We start from the raw sequence: 17,502 nt of genomic DNA, 5'->3' as shown, positions 1-17,502 counted from the left end.
ATACTACTTGGGGAGCTTTTTCATTTAGCTTTAAATAACAGGTTCCATGGATTATAAACTTTAATGTTCCAGATGGCCCCAAATTGTTGGTCATGGCAACCACTCTAAATTCTTATATATCAGCAATCAAACACCAGGCATGAATCACCATTCTATACTATGTGTTGCTAGAGTTTTCCTGCCTGGCCCATAGTCTGGACAAATCTCTCTCACCCGCCAGTCCCAAGCCGCTCAAACCCGATCAAGTAAACACAGAGACTTATATTGGTTACAAACTGTATGGCCGTGGCAGGCTTCTTGTTAACTGTTCTTACAGCTTAAATTAATCCATTTCTATTAATCTATACCTTGCCACATGGCTCGTGGCTTACCGGCATCTTTACATGCTGTTTCTCTTCATGGCGGCTGGCAGTGTCTCCCTCACCCAGCTTCTTGTTCTCTCAATTCTCCTCTCTTAGTCCCGCCTATACTTCCTGCCTAGCCACTGCCAATCAGTGATTTATTCATTGACCAATCAGCAACACATTTGACATATAGACCATCCCACATCACTTCCCCTTTTCTTTTCTTAAAAAGGAAGGTTTTAACCTTTACACATCTCCAAAGTCAGCTTGGTATATTTGGGAATTTGGGCGTAGCTTCTCTTACTACTTCCTGCTGGAGGGGGGCGCTGTATCTTCTGGGGAAACAAAGAAAATTTTAGGATCATGGAGTAGTCCGTGAGGCTGTATCATCTGAGCCAGTTGTCTTGAAACGGTTCTGGATGTTGGATCATCTGGGCCATGGTGTCATCGGAGACCTTTCAGGGGGTCTTGGCTGGTCAAACCTGATGTATCTTACTCTGGAACAAATCCATAGCCTCTGGCTTTCTGTGGAAACAAAAGAGACTCTTTTCCAAAGCAACATATCCTTACATCCAAATTTTGAAGTCAAAGTATCTTTAAAATATACGTACTGGTTTAACTCAGCTTTCTTTACAATCAAACATCTCTCTGTAGTTAAGAATCCCAAAGACAACACAATCCAGACTCTCTGTGTAATAGTCATCTCTATGTGGCTTATTTTTTATATTAATTTGACTGTCTCTTTAAAGACTTTATTTTTTAAAACCATGTATTTGTTTCTATACTGTATATATCACCTTTTTTTGTCTCTTTCAAGCCTACGTATATTTTACACACATTTTAAACTATTACATCTGAATCTGTCTTATTGTAAACCTGTTGCTTTAAATTGCAGCCTTCTAAGCCTGAAACGGCACTGTGGCTGCTGGCTCCGCCCACTTTAGCTTCCCAACATGGCGGTTACCGCCAGCTCTGGGAACCATCAAGTCTCAGAAATAGTGGGTCTACGCTTTTATCAAAGCAGTGTGTAGCCCAGAAACCTCTTTTTTTGTTTTGTACTAACAAAGGCTAAATCCACAATGTAGCTTAATGTGCCACTTGCAGAGGCCTCATTCCCGCCATATGGCGGCAGGTCGAGCGCGCACGCCAGCAACCTGCCAGTAGCTCAAACCGGCAGCTGCCGCTCATTTGAGAGAGACAATTAGGAAGCTGTTTTTAGCTCCGTTTTAGAATCTTTTTTCTCAGGTTTTAGGTGGAAACTCTTGCCACCACGTTGGGCGCCATTTGTTGCTAGAGTTTTCCTGCCTGGCCCATAGTCTGGACAAATCTCTCTCACCCGCCAGTCCCAAGCCGCTCAAACCCGATCAAGTAAACACAGAGACTTATATTGGTTACAAACTGTATGGCCGTGGCAGGCTTCTTGTTAACTGTTCTTACAGCTTAAATTAATCCATTTCTATTAATCTATACCTTGCCACATGGCTCGTGGCTTACCGGCATCTTTACATGCTGTTTCTCTTCATGGCGGCTGGCAGTGTCTCCCTCACCCAGCTTCTTGTTCTCTCAATTCTCCTCTCTTAGTCCCGCCTATACTTCCTGCCTAGCCACTGCCAATCAGTGATTTATTCATTGACCAATCAGCAACACATTTGACATATAGACCATCCCACATCTGTCAGAAGTGACATGGATGGATGCATGAGTCCTGAAATTTGTGAGTGCTGAAGGCTCAGTCTCAAAATTGACGGGGTGTGTATCTATGGAAGTACCAAAACCATGTTCATTTCCAAAATAAATGTGAATACTTTTCTTTAAATTCATATAACAGACAGAAAACATTGGAAAATTATATACCATGTAATTTTCTGGTTTAATATTTTCCAAAAGAGCATATACATAGACCTAGGGGTGTAAATACATTGCTAGAACAGGGTTGTGTTAGGGTATCTGAAATCCTCTTCCAAGCCATAAACTATCAGTTTTTAATTACTATTCTTGTTGAAATCATATGTCAGGATATATGTCCTTCAAAACGTGACTAACACCCACACTAAGAACTGATCATGATTGTGGAGTGGTTCATAATTGAAGACTCCAAGATCTGCAGTCAGAAATCTGAAGAAGATTCAGGAGAAGTGATGGGGTAAATTTAAGTCCAAGTTCAAAGGAGGAAAATCAATGCTCAGACTCAAAGGAAAACAGGAAGAATTCTTTCTTTTCATCCTTTTATTCTGCAAAGTCCTTCAACAGATGAGATAACACCTTCTTCCATTCAGGGGAATGATCATCTGATGCCAGTCTACCAAATTCAAGTGTTACTTTCATCAGTAGACACCTACATAGACTCACCTAGAAATAACACTGAACCAACTGTCTGTGCATTTCATGGACTTCTCAAGTCCATGGCAATAAGGACATTTAAAGACAATTGCTCCCCATCATTTGTTCCTGATTCCACATGGAGCAATTTTTATGCAAATAGTTTCTCCATTTGTCTCTAATATCTCCAAGTATTCCCAACCAAGAAAGAAGTTAATTAATAGATCATAGAGTTTGGAAGGAGGAACTGAACATCCAGGGATAGATTCTGTCTGGGTCCCCTACCTTAAATATGCCTGCTGATAAGGTAGGTAAGAATAACCTTCAGTTCTCAGTTCCATGGGAAAGTGTTGGGGACACTAGGAGCCTAAGGAAACAAATACTAGAAGCAAAGGTGGTAAACACAGAATAGAGAAAGATTATCAGGAAGTTTGCATTGGGTATTCTAACTCCAGGTTTATTAGCAAGCTTCAGCCATAGGACCTCAGTCAAGGCCATCTGTATGAACCTTGGTAATCATGGCTGCATTGTTCCTTGAGTACTATGAGAAGACTCATGGTGCACTGTTTGAGTAGTATGAGGAGGCCATATCTGGTTCTTAAGCAATATGAGCTCTGTTTCCTCTGGCGACACAGGAAACACTAAAGACAGGGAGGAGAGTAGTTCCCTAAGACTCTGCTATTGGTTAAATTATGTCAACCCAAAATATAATTTAAATTCTAATTCCCAATACCTCAGAATATGAGTTTTTTGGAGGCAGAATTGTGGTTGCTGTGATTACAATTGTTAAGATGTGGTGATGTTGGATGGGCCTTTAATCCCAAAAGACCTTCATCTGTATAAGAGATACACAGAGAGAACCATGCCTCAAAGGGCACAGAGAGTAGAGATGACACATCTACAACCAGAAGAACATCAACAAGTTAAAAGAGGAAGAACTCTCTTGTATTTTCTAAGAACAAAATGGCCACCATCAGTCTATTTCTGAGATCTACATGCCAGAAATGTAAGCAATCTAGTTTGTGGTTCTGCTATTATAGAAGTCCTATGACACAAATGCCGTCTAACACAACATCAATCTATACAGCTCCAAATAAATGCACAGATGGAGATTCCCAGGGACCTGATATCATGCAATCCAAGGATTTTTTTTCTAAACATCCTAGTATATCTGCCTCTTCCTCATAGAAAAGGAAGTTTTTTCTATAGCACACATCTGAGTGGATCAAAAAAGGGAAAAAGAATGTAGCAGAGGCAGCAGAAATATCAGAGTTCACCCATGAAGGCCTCATTGTGTTCCATGCCCCCCAGATTATAAATACCCTGTTCTCTCGATATACTCCATTTTAATAGACCCAAGTCTGTAAAGAATGTGGATACCATTTACTAAATACATGCCATGTACCAGGAAGTGATCAAGTAGCCTTTATATGTCATATTGTAATGCATCAAATATTATGAAAGACAGAAAAATCTCATCATTATGTGACGGAATGAGAAACAGAGCTCTGCCTGGTCTCAATAATAGATTCTGACTTGAAGACTAGGAGTCTATTAACTCAAATCCTCATCCCAGACCTAAATTTGATAGTTCTAGACCAAAAGGAAAAGATGGAATCTATAACTTGGAAAGCCATGAATAAATTACCACAATGCCACTGATATGGAAGGAATCACAACACTTACTCAAGTATTGCCCCTCAGGGCATTTCTTAAGGAGACAGTTTCTAGGTGAACTCAGTAGAAAATAAAACTGCCTACTGAGAAAAAAAAAGAACCTGTGCCTCATTGCTCAGTTCTTACGGGGGATAATATGCTAGCCATAAAATAAAGATAATCCTGGAGGACTGATCTTTCTCTTCATCTGCTTTCTAGTAACACAAATTATGAAAGACTATTTTCTATAAACATTGTTTGGCATCACTGACATTTAGTGGACTAAAAACTTTGAGCAAATACCATTTTTTTCTACAATCTGCAAGTAGGTTGATATGCAAGCTGAGGGCTAGGAAGGACGTGTACATTAGCTTTATGCTCTGAGTTAGGATTTATGACAGTCGTTGTTGCCCTCAGAATTAAAGTTGAAGTTTGCCTAGTATGCCAGACAGATAGTTCCCTATGTCATCACTATTTGCAAGCATTCAACACTAGAATCACACATCCAAGTCTGACCTCTTCAAATTTTGATGCGAATGCATGACCCATGGATGATTTTTAAATGCCAGCTCTGATTCCCCTGGTCGAAAGGTCATCATAAGAATCAGTTCTCTAAGCAGTTCTCAAATGTGATCCAACTGGTCCTCTGATATCACTTTGAATATCTCAGGGTCAGATGACCAACTTCACAAAACCCTTGGCACAACCAATGAACCATTCTGTATATGTAGAAATGACCCTGTCTTCTAGTTACCACTGGACAAATGTTTCTCATATACTGAACCTAGATCACACATCAGCTCCTATGTGAAACTTCTGCAAGATCTACACTTCCCTGGGCACATCTATTCCTTCCTCTAGGCCTTTTTTGCTTTCTGAATATTATATTTCTCCTAATTATAGACTTAATTTTGTCTTCATGTCAGGTTTTATCCCTTGAGGGCAAGATTGGTATGTGTCATGTCTCCTTATTCTTCAGGACAATTGATGAAGAATAGGTATTAATGGAGGTTAGCTGAATGGATTAACCAGAAACGGGCTGTGATATTAGAAATTTAGATCCTTTCAAGACAAACTGGTTCATCTTGGTTCTTTCTGTCCTTCACATTGTGATTGGTTCAGCATGCTGCCTACTACTCACTTTCAAGATTCTCTTTGAAACACACCATCACTTTTTGATGGACCATAATCTAAAATTATGGAGCTCTCCTATGAGAAATAGAATCAAGGAAAAAATGATGCCTTAGTTTGAGGCACTTAGAAGCAATGGTGTCTTGAGCAAATCACTATTCTCTCTGTCTTGGCTTCTTACTTCGAAAAGAGTTATACTAATGCCTGCCTACTTTTTTTTGGTGGGGGGGGGCGGTGAAGAGAGTTAATAGAAGAACCATGCTGAGCATAAGGTGGGTATTACTGAATGCTGTCTGCTGCTGTTGCTGTACATTGTACAGTTTATTGGCATGCTCCCTCCTAGCAAAAGAACTGTAGATATTTGTCGAAGCTGCTCTGCTTCTTGTCTGGCTCACACACTCCCATAAACATGCTCCTCCATTACCTGTATGCAACAGTATGCTTTTGTATGTATTCCACTCATCCGTGTTCCTTCCATAATGCTGCCCCAAAACATAATGGCCATTAACCCTGCTTCACTGTGCTACAGTCCCTCCCTTTTTATACAGGCTCCAAGCTCATAAGGAAACCATTCACACTGACTCCAATCTCTGTCCACTGGAAACTGTCTTTATTACATGATTGGAATTTCCTTTTCATTCACTTATTTTATAACCTTTCATATCATTACCTTTCCTGACTTTTCTGAGGTGGAATGACCCACAGCAAATGTCAGATGTTCCTTCTCTACAGAAAGAGAGTTTCAGCGAAGGAGAAGCTGCCATTCATTACAATTGCATCTCTTCTCTCAAGCAAGACACAAGGCCATTATTGTGCAGATTAAACACTTAAACAGAGCCCTTCTACTCCCCTTTTCTTCTATAACTATTAAATTATACTGTTTCTGATTTCAGACATGTAGGCTTCTGACTAAATATGTAACTCATTGTTTTCATATTGTATTCCTGAAAGACTTTCTATTAGATGTGCCACTTTTGAAAAAAAATCGAATTTCAAAGACACCAGTGCTGATGACTGCAAAGGAGAGGCTGCTGCATGATTAATGCAAGAAACAAACAACACAGAACTCCAATCAATCACTAGTGACATAATCAAAGAAAGCGATTTAACATGACTTCAAATTATAGCAGAACAGATGTAGTGATATGTTTTAATTTAAAAAACACATTCACAGTACACCTACTAATTTTTCAATGATTCCCTGCTTTAATGTTTCCCAACATTAGTCAATCATAAGTTGGTCCCTGTAACTGTAAGAGATCTTGCATTGTTAATGCAATCAGAGAATACTGTGTTCTAAAATGAATATGCTGAAGACAGCAAGACTTCGTGGGGGGTGGCGAATAGAGCTTGTTTGGTAGATTGCACAAAACCCTGGGTTTAAAATCCAGCACCACATAAATGAGGAGTGGTGGTATGTGGCTGTAATCACCGTAATGGAGAAGATAAGAAACTGCAAGACAGACTTGGCAATATGAATCCCTGTCTCAAAAAGAAAACAATATTTAGAAATCATAGTCATGTTAAGGGTATTAACAGACTATTGAAGACAATTATTATACCCAGGTCCTCACTATTACTTTTACTGAATCAGCCCTGCAGCTTGATTCAAAGTGTTTAGCACATAGAGCTCCTCCATGAAGAGAGCCGAGGACACCCAGGAGAAATAAGGTGGTTTATGTGATATAGTAGGTGGTTGTTCTAGAAGGGAAGCTTCTCTACCTAACAGAAGAAACAAGCATTTTCTAAAAACCACTCTTATCTCTGTATTTATCTTGTTGCAAACCATAGGTCACAGGATATTAGTGGCCACACTGAGATTATCAGTCCTCTAGGGAAAGAAAAAACAAAACAAAACAAACAAACAAAAAAACCTGAGAGTGAAAACACAGGCCAGGACAACAGAACAAGCACTGTAAACTCCTATCTGGCCCAAAGGTATCTCTGAATGAAACTGGCTGCTCCTCTTACCATCTACTCACACCCACCATGGCAGAAAAAGATAGTCTGCCCACTTCCAAAGTCCTCAGTGTCTCCTCTCTGTTCTTAGAAGAAAATCTCTCCATCTTTTCCATAACTTTGAAGGTGCTATATGGACAGCCCTGACCTTGATATATATCTCTTCTCTCCTATTACTGTGTCCAAACATAAGCATTTCTCAGAAACCTTTGCAGCTCAAGACCAAGTCTCATTTTGGTCCCCCTTCACAGCATCCTGAAGCACATTCTCGCCCGAAGTACTAGAGACAGCTACAAATACATAACTACTGATCACAAAGTAGTGCAATTAGTGAGCCCCCTCCAATGTGATTGAATTTGTGACTGACTGTATAATTCTTGGGTCCATGACCACCCACTGGAACATGGCCAACCTATCAGAGGCCAATCCCTTAAAGAAAACAGACTCTCCTCTTGACAGCTATCAAGTGTCAATATCTCTGCAGCTAGTGGGTTAGATTTGTTGATCCCCTCCCATCTCTAAGCTGGATTTGTCTGGCTTGAACCATGAGTTCATATGTACAACTGCTCTGTTATGTCCAAAACACAGTATATATATATGCCTACCACTGTAGCTGGACTTTTCCTGCCTGGTCCACAGTCATGACAAATCTCTCTCACCTGCCAGTCCCACAGCTGCTCAGACCTGACCAAGTAAACACAGAGACTTACATTGGTTACAAACTGTATGGCCGTGGCAGGCTTCTTTCTAACTTTTCTTACAGCTTAAATTAATCCATTTCCACAAATCTATACCTTGCCACATGGCTCGTGGCTTACCGGCATCTTCACATGCTGTTTCTCATCGTGGCGGCTGGCAGTGTCTCTCTGACTCAGCCTTCCACTTCCCAGCTTTATTCTCCTCCTTGTCCCACCTATACTTCTTGCCTAGCCAATGGCCAATCAGTGTTTTATTTATTGACCAATCAGCAACACATTTGCCATACAGAACATCCCACAGCACTTCCCCCCTTTTTTTTTCAAAAAGGAAGGTTTTAACCTTAACAAAGTAAAATTACATATAATTTGGGAATTTGGACGTAGCTTCTCTTACTACTTCCTGCTGGAGAGGGGCGCTGTATCTTACAGGGACACAAAGAAAATTTTAGAATTATGGAGTAGTCCGTGAGGCTGCATCGTCTGAGCCAGTTGCCTTGAAACCATTCTGGATGTTTTATCATCTGGGCCATGGTGTCATCGGAGACCTTTCAGGGGGTCTTGGCTGGTCAAACCTGATGTTATCTTAATCTGGAACAAATCCATAGTCTCTGGCTTTCTGTGGGAACAAAAGCAGAGTCTCCTTTCCAAAGTAACATATCCTTACATCCAAATTTTGAAGTCAAGGTATCTTTAAAATATACATATTGGTTTAACTCAACATCTTTTACGATCAAATGTTTTTCTGCAGTTAAAAATCCCAAAGACAACACAATCCAGATTCTCTGTGTAATAGTCATCTTCACGTGGCTTATTTTTTATATTAATTTTAATTTTACTGTCTCTTTAAAGACTTTGTTTTTTAAAACTATGTATTTCTTTATATAACTGTATATATCACCTTTTTTGTCTCTTTCAAGCCTACATATATTTTATACACATTGTAAACTATTACATCTGAATCTGTCTTATTGTGAATCTATTGCTTTAAACTACAGCAGCTGTGGCTGCTGGCTCCGCCCACCTCAGCTTCCCAACATGGCTGTGGTACTTTACCGCCAGCTCTGGGAGCTATCCTGGTCTATGCTTTTAGCCAAGCAGCTTGTAGCCCAGAAACCTCTTTTTTTTGTTTTGTACTAGCGAAGTCTAAATCCACCATGAAGCTTAATGTGCCACTTGCAGAGGCCTCATTCCCGCCATACTGCAGGTCAAGCGCGCACACACGCCAGGAACCCACCAGTAGCTCAAAGGGGCAGCTGCCACTCATTTGAGAGAGACAATTAGGAAGCTGTTTTTAGCTCTGTTTTAGAATCTTTTTTCTCAGTTTTTAGGTGGAAACTCTTGCCACCACGTTGGACGCCATTTGTAGCTAGAGTTTTCCTGCCTGGCCCACAGTCAGGACAAATCTCTCTCACCTGCCAGTCCCACAGTCACTCAGACCCGACCAAATAAACACAGAGATTTATATTGGTTACAAACTGTATGGCCGTGGCAGGCTTCTTGCTAACTTTTCTTACAGCTTAAATTAATCCATTTCCACAAATCTATACCTTGCCACATGGCTCGTGGCTTACCGGCATCTTCACATGCTGTTTCTCATTGTGGCGGCTGGCAGTGTCTCTCTGACTCAGCCTTCCACTTCCCAGCTTTATTCTCCTCCTTGTCCCACCTACATTTCCTGCCTAGCCAATGGCCAATCAGTGTTTTATTTATTGACCAATCAGCAACACATTTGCCATACAGAACATCCCACAGCATACCACCTCTGGCTCTTACAGTCCTTCTGTCTCCTCTTCCACAATGGTCCCTGAGCCTTGGGAAGAGGACTGTAATATAGATGTACCATTTATGACTGAGCACCCTACAGTCTGTTATTCTCTCCACCCTGATCAGCTGTGGGTCTCTGTGTTAATAGCCATATCTACTGAAAAAGTAAGTTTCTTTGATACACAAACTAGGTTTAAGAGATACACCAAACTGGGGAGTTGTCCATTAGTCCTGCTCCAAGGAAATATAAAAGAATATCCTTGTTACTCACTAACACCCCAAGAATCCAACAAGCTTTGAGTATAATCTCAGTACACCGAGAAGTTTTAGCTCCAGAATATGTACAAACTGCTGTGAACAGATGTATCCAGGGGTATCCAGAAAGACTAAAACCTCTCTTCATGAAGCATATTGCTTCCTTATACTGGCATTGAGACCCTGTTCAAACAATGAACCATACCGATGACTGCAGCAGTCCAGGCATTCCACCTATGGGCCCCCAGTGACCTGGGCCTCTCACAGTTTCAAGATTTTTTTTTTTCCTCTATAGCATGAATAATAGCATCTGTCACTTTCACTAAATGTCTGTATGCACAGCTAGTACAAAAGAGAGTTATGCCAGACTGGCAGAGTGGATACGGACTGCCACCTCCATCATATCCCCAGGACCATGCCTATGAATTGGGCATGAACTGGTTCATGGACTTGAGATTTCATGTTTTAAATGTAGCACATTTTTTTCTAACTCCAGAAAATCTTCTGCTACTATTTCATCCCTTTGGGTCAGCTTCCTTGAAAGTTGGAAAAGGGACGGTTGCTTGAAGGAACTAATAGAAGATTCTGTTCCATACAAGAAAAGAGTGGAGGTGGCAAAGAACTACTTCCAACTCCTGATACACCAGCCAGAAAGTTCACTTTCTAGGAGCTCAGGAAAAGAAATTTTAACCATGTTGCAGACACTGCCATTTGATGTAGAAGAGCTTAAGGAAGAAGAAGAAGCTGACCTTCCTCCTGAGGATGATAACCAGTGCATAGACCTCTCATCAGACCAGCTGAACCAGCTGCTACACAAGATGCTGCTGCCTGAAGAGAAGCACAGCCCATTTACGGGAAGGAGGAAGAGCAGATGTATGATGCAATTCAGGTCTCAGAAGCCACAACAGCCTTCACATTCAGAGTCTAACCCACAAGGAAGCAGAGCTACTAAGGGTTGCCTCTGAGGATCCTGCTTTGGATGATTGATTGATAAATAAAATGCTGATTGGCCAGTAGCCAGGCAGGAAGTATAGGCAGGACAAAGAGAGAAGAAAAGTCTGGGAAATGGAAGTCTGAGTGGAGGAGACATCAGCCTGCCATCCAGGGGCAGCATGTAAAGGCAGCAGGTAATGTGGTGACATAGATTAACAGAAATGGGCTGAGTTTAAGTGTAAGAGCTAGACAGTGGTAGGCCTGAGCTAATGGCCGAGCAGTTTAATTAATATGAGCTTCTGAGTGATTATTTTATAAGTGGTTGTAGGGTCCGTGGGGCTGGGCAGGACTGGAGAAAACTCCAGCTATAGGATCCAATCGCTTTGGAAGCAGATTCTTTTCTTAATTCTTTTGATAAGATTTTTAGGGCCAAAACCTCAAGAGTCAAGACTCTGATGATATGGCTGAGGAATGCTTTGAATGCTTAGATGGCAATGAGGACTTAGGCCTTGAAACCAGGACCCTGGTTCATGACAGCAGCGAGTCCTGCATGGCCCAGATAGACCAGAAACAGGAATACAGGAGCACTGGCAAGAGCTTCAGCATCCAGAAGAAAGAGAATGAGGAATCTCCATCTCATATTGTAAATAACAATTCAGTTGAGGAAGAGACTCTAGTGTAGCAGATTGCACTGTGGCAGGAGTGGGTGTAACTTGTTGAACTTGGTTTCGAATATACTGCAACCATAAAAGCTCCAAAGCGGGGCTGGAGGGAACCTTCTTCCAGCCTGTTACACAGCATGGACATGAAGTGGGAAGCAAGGCTAACCACACTTATGTGGCAATAAAGCAATCACCACATTTTTGTTTCATGGGTTTTTTATTTTGTTTTGTTTTTATTAAATGAGGGATTCTATTGACATTTATCAAATGCTTATGGTTGTCAGATATTCTGGTAGCTTTCTGAAATGGGTTTACAAATCTGCATAAACCTTATTTCTTTCTCACAAAAAAATCCACAAACTACAGAAAATTGTAAAGGGACCAATGACAATCATAAATGAAATGTAGCAGTGAATGCCTGGCTTGTTCAGTGACCTGTGACTGTCACAACCTTCAGTGATCATATCTGACATTATCAGAAGTTGATCTGAGAGAACAAACTCATACAGAAAACAGATCTTTAATGGCTCAGCAGTATAGCTTTGTACCCAATGAAACTACTTAATAAAATAATATGTGCCAAGAAAGTTTTGTAATGTCCAACATGATAAATCGACAAACTCAATATGGACTGATATCTTGTAAAACACATATTTTCAACTATATTGTTAGAAATAAGATCACAGCAGCAAGAACCCTGTACTTGATTCTTGACTTATGTTGCAAATATATTTCTCTACTGTAAGGATCCAGATACCTTTGGAAAATGACTTAGAAGAAGGAAAAGGAAGAGGAGAGATGAGGAGTATGAGAAGAAGGAGGTGATACTAGGAAGAAGGAAGAAAAGAAGAAATGAGGGGGGGTGAGGAGGGATGAGGAGAAGGAGGAGGAAATGGAGGAAGAAGAAAGAGGAGGGGCAGGAGGGAGGAGGGGAGGATGGGGAGGATGGAGCTGGAAGAAGATAAAAAAGGAGGAGATAAAGAAGGGGGAGTAAGAGGAGATGGGGATGTGAGTCTGGAATATAAGGGTAGTTTTACAGCAAGAAAAAATGATATCAGGAGAGGAAAGCTAAAGGTTTCATAGCAGTTCTTAAAAGGATTATATGAGAACAGTAGCTAATAATTGGAATAAAATTAGTTCAAAATTACACTCACAGAGTAAAGTCAATATAAATCACACAGATTTAATGTAAATTGCACCAAGTAACACAAGTGGTAAAAGACACCGCCCCACACAACAGAGGAGAAGCCTAACAGAACAACTGTGTGTAAACTGTAGTTGTGGTGAAGTGTTGGCTGATGTTTCATCTAGAGCAGCCTTAGTTGTATCTGTGAAGACCGAGAAGAAAAGCAAGCGGCCTCAGTGTGTCTCTTACTTATTCCTCCAGGAAATCCATCCCACTAGCAGTTCTGTGAATTTAACAGGCTTGACTAAAGATCTTCAGAGACAGATAAAAATATCTCTAGCAACTGCTACCCTGATGATGCTAGTGGGGGGGGGCAATCCTTGGCCCCCATAGCTGCATCTTCTTTCAGAGCAGCTATTTCTCTCCCTTCCTTAATATCTCTATCATTTACAACACAAAACTCTCTTCTGTGTAGATTTCTTCAGCCCAGTTATAAGAAGTCACATACTCTACACAGTTACTAAGAACAACAACCGTCCCTTAATGCACCAGGAAATTCACCAGGGGAGACAGCATCCCTTACACACAAGCAGAGGGTCCTGATTGTGTTTCTGATCATTTACCATATGGCTGCCCCCTTCCCACAGAGGGCAGTCCTTACAGTTCTTCAGTCATTGCCAAATTACCATAACCCCTAAACTATATGTAAGCTATTCCCTCTACGCTGTGCACATTCTAAGTCTATAAGTATCTTGGATATAAATGAACACCTTTTTACAAATGAAGTGCTTTTTATCTCCTTATTTGTTAGTCTAACAGCGTGGGATGTTAGAAACTTCCCAAGGAAGTGAGTGTATCCTCAGGAAGCTATCTCCAGGCAGAGGAAGTAAACAGGCATGTTAATCTGATGCTTAAGGTCACACTGTGTTCACAGCTGTAAAGGTCAAATATTTTCAAAATCAGATTATTTGTACTAAGATAATGAGTCCCTCCCCACCACCTATGCTGTGTCTCCTCTTTCCTGGAAAAGTTGGCTTTATAGTGTTAAAATGTAAAGGAAGGTGGACAAGTGAGAGTTGAATAAAACAGAGATATTGTTATTGGTCACTTATCTTACTAATTATATGAATTCCACTGAGATCCCCATGCAAAGAACAGGCAGTTGTGAGCCCACTCAATATTGTCAGGCAAGAAAGGTTCTATCTAGAAGCTTCCACCTTCCCCTTGATGGACCCAGGCGGATTTTTCCTGAGTTGTAAACACCCTGCTACAGATGTGACATCTTCCTTTTACTACTGTGCCATCTAACCACACAGCAAAATCAAGCCCCAGTGCCCTAGGAGGCTTCCCCTCTCCTCCAGGTCTAACCCATCCCTTTTTCTATGTACCTCTGACTGAGGCCATCTGATGAGACACACTCCTGCTCTACCCTGAATTACTATGTAACTGCTCCATCCGTGTCCTGGCCTTGCCATAAAATTGGATTCCTTCAAGAATCAAACTGAACTATTGCAAGAGATACTTGTTTAAGGCTAGGGGGAAGAGAGGAAACTCTGGGATGCTGCAAGGTACACGCTGTGTCTAAATGATTAAGTCAAATCCAAAATGTTTTTAAAGATTCTTCAAGGAGAAGAAAATATATTTTAGTGAAGAATTGCCCACTGTGTTACAACTGTATGACCCATGCCTACCATCCATTTTGGATACCACAAGTGCCAATCAAAGGTATTTAAATTTACACCACACTCTTTAATATATCCCCATTTAATGAAACTGAAGCTACTGAGAAGTCTTATGAACAAAGCCTTCATTAACATGCTTAGTTGTATTTAAATGAACCAGAATGTTTACCTCTGAAACATATCAATTGCTTAATGAGTATTCTTTTTTACAGCAAAGGGTAAACTAAGAAGAAGAACTAAATACAAGGTTATTTTAGAAGTGGTATTAGGATATCAAAGATCAAAAATAATATCTTTTCATCAAAGACACTAAGAGATCATACTTTAAATATTAGTCTAAAATGGAGGGGGGCGGGGAGGAGAGAGAGGGGGAGCTAATTTTCCTTAGAGAGTGGTGTATGATAGCCATTCCAGATTATCCAGTTTTGAAGATAATTCCCTGATGAAATTACACCAAGTTTGAATCTGAGGGGTATTTAGGGTTTTATTTCTAAGCTTAAATACCAATTTTGTAGATCACAAATTGATGAGTTTCACACAGCTTAGACTAATCCTTGAATGCAAATTGGACATCTTGTCTTTATTAAATTGGACACACTGACTCTATTACATGCTCAAATCCCCAGAGGTAATTTGTGAAGTGTTTCAGATCTACCTAAACTTCTAATTAGGCAGTAGCTTAAGCTGTAAGAGCAGCTCCGTCATGTAGCAATGCACTACTAATTAAATTAGCAGAACACATTAAGCCTCATCAGCTAAAGCTTTGCAATGATTTCCTATGTGATCCTGACACTTTCAGAGATGGTTAAGTTTAAAATTTAATTTTAAAAGCAAAAAAAAATCTATGTAATAATCAGCCATCACCCCCCACTTACAGCTAATGGAAGTTCCAAAGACAGCAGCTGATTTCAAAATCTCTAAAGTCCCCACCCAACCTCTGAACTTGAACCCATGTCATTTTTGAACTGTTAGTACTTTAAAGACATTCTTAAGTGCCATTATCTTCCTCTAGTTCTTTCCTTTTTGTTCATCTTTCTATGTTATATGATTTATGTTACCGGCTTCTGCTCTAATTTCACTTGATCTTTAGGCCGAGGTATATTTAATTCAGAACAGTTTCAAGGTTGGTGTTGTGAAATCATTATTTTCTCCTTGAGAACATTTCCAACTAGAGAATGATCAGCCCTGGAGGGTGGTTTGGTGAGTAAGGGCACTTTCTGTGTAAACATGAGGACCTCAGTTTGAATTCTTATATAAAAAGTTGGGCATGGCTGTGCATGCCTGGAACCCTGCCAACAGGGAAAGTAGACAGGTGGATCCTTGAGCTCACTAGCCAGAGTGCCTAACCTAAGCACCAAACTTCTCATTCAATAAGAGATAATCCATCACCCTGTCTAAGGGTAATAAGGCAGTGAGTGATAGAGAAGACATTTACTGTCTTCTTCTGACTGCCACCTATGAACACAAACACACGGAGAGCATGCATCTACAGACTTACATACATACACCACACACACACACACATACACACACACACACACACCCCAAACAAACAAACAAACAAACAAAAATCCCTAAAACCCAGAAACAATAACCCCATGGATCTACTTAAAGGAAAAACATGCCACATATTCCAAATAATTATTCAATACCTTCCTATCATACATAGTTTATAATTGCATGTCATGGATAACTTCAATTGCAATTCCCATTGATAAGACTCTTTGCTACAATCTGTTCAGGATGTAGTAATTGTCACTTACAAACTTACTGTCAATAGTTGAGTGTAAAAACAACTTGAAATAACAAAATTTTATCTTCCAGACATATGGCTCATGAAAGGGTTTCTTTGAATAATATTGGCAATGAAGAAAAAAATTATGAGTTGACAAGATAACTTCTCCCATATAATTTCAAATTATATTTTGATAACATCTTATACATGATAGTCATAAATTTTCACAGACTAACTATGGAAAAATCAGGGCACCTGGGAAAGAAGCAAATTGGAGAGGGTAAGAAAGAATGTTCTGTAAGGAATGTACTCCAAGGATGATATACAAATTATGAAAGGGTAACAGTGACATCCATTACTATGCACAATTATCACATCTTAAAAACTATGAGTGAAGAGAAATTTTCAACAATTACAAACCAAGCACAAATAATTAATCTTAGGACGTTGGGCTCATAGCCCATCCTTGTCACTTGGTAGTTTATATGATTTCAATCTGCACTTACCTTTTGAGTTCCCTTCCTCATCTTTCCAATGGAAGCATCAATGCCTATTTGTCAAGAGAGATATGATGACAGAGCAACTTTCAATGCTGTCCTGCTCCTGAAAGCATTTGGATGCACTTGGTACAGGGGCCTCGACAATATTGTTTGTTGGATGAAACTGGGAAGATAGCTCCATGAGCAAAGGCTTGCCACCCATGCATAAGGACCCAAGTTCAGATCCCCAGCACCCATGAAAAAGCTGAGTGCAGAGTCATATCTGCAGCCCCACAGAGGAGAAGGGGTGACTGACGCAGGAGAATACCTGGCGCTTGCGAGCCAGCTACCTGAATTAGTGAGCTCCAGGTTCAGTAAGAGAACCTGTGCCAAAATGGAAGGTACAAAGTCACTGAGGAAGACATGTGATGTTGACTCCCACACACATACATTTAAGTGTACAGCCACATACATGTGCACATGCATACCACACACACATACAAACACAAAGTTCACTGAATAGTGACAAAAAGCTTCAAGGGCAAGAGGAACCACCCTGAGTTAAAAGCATGATTTTTCCCTTCCTCGGTGAATCACATTAACTTTGTTTAAGCATACACCCTCAAAGAAGTAGACAGAACACAACGCAAGACAGAGCGAATAAACAGAGCCATATGCCGCGACACATTCAAATCAACTCTTTTTGGTACAGGCCTAATTTGGGCACTGAAAATGTAAGAAACCACTGACTATATAAAT

At 40.4% G+C, this 17,502-nt stretch overlaps 1 protein-coding gene across 1 annotated transcript in view; it reads right to left on the bottom strand.

Annotated features, from left to right (window-relative positions):
* Fbxl7 (F-box and leucine rich repeat protein 7) overlaps window positions 1–17,502 on the bottom strand; it is a 377,007-nt gene that overhangs the window by 239,195 nt on the left and 120,310 nt on the right. The gene's annotated exons all lie outside the window — the stretch shown is intronic.

The sequence above is a fragment of the Peromyscus californicus genome, unplaced genomic scaffold (assembly GCF_007827085.1).
Source record: "Peromyscus californicus insignis strain IS unplaced genomic scaffold, ASM782708v3 Scaffold_18__1_contigs__length_77618521, whole genome shotgun sequence".
Taxonomy (NCBI): domain Eukaryota; kingdom Metazoa; phylum Chordata; class Mammalia; order Rodentia; family Cricetidae; genus Peromyscus; species Peromyscus californicus.
This window is presented reverse-complemented; position numbering and strand designations above follow the sequence as displayed.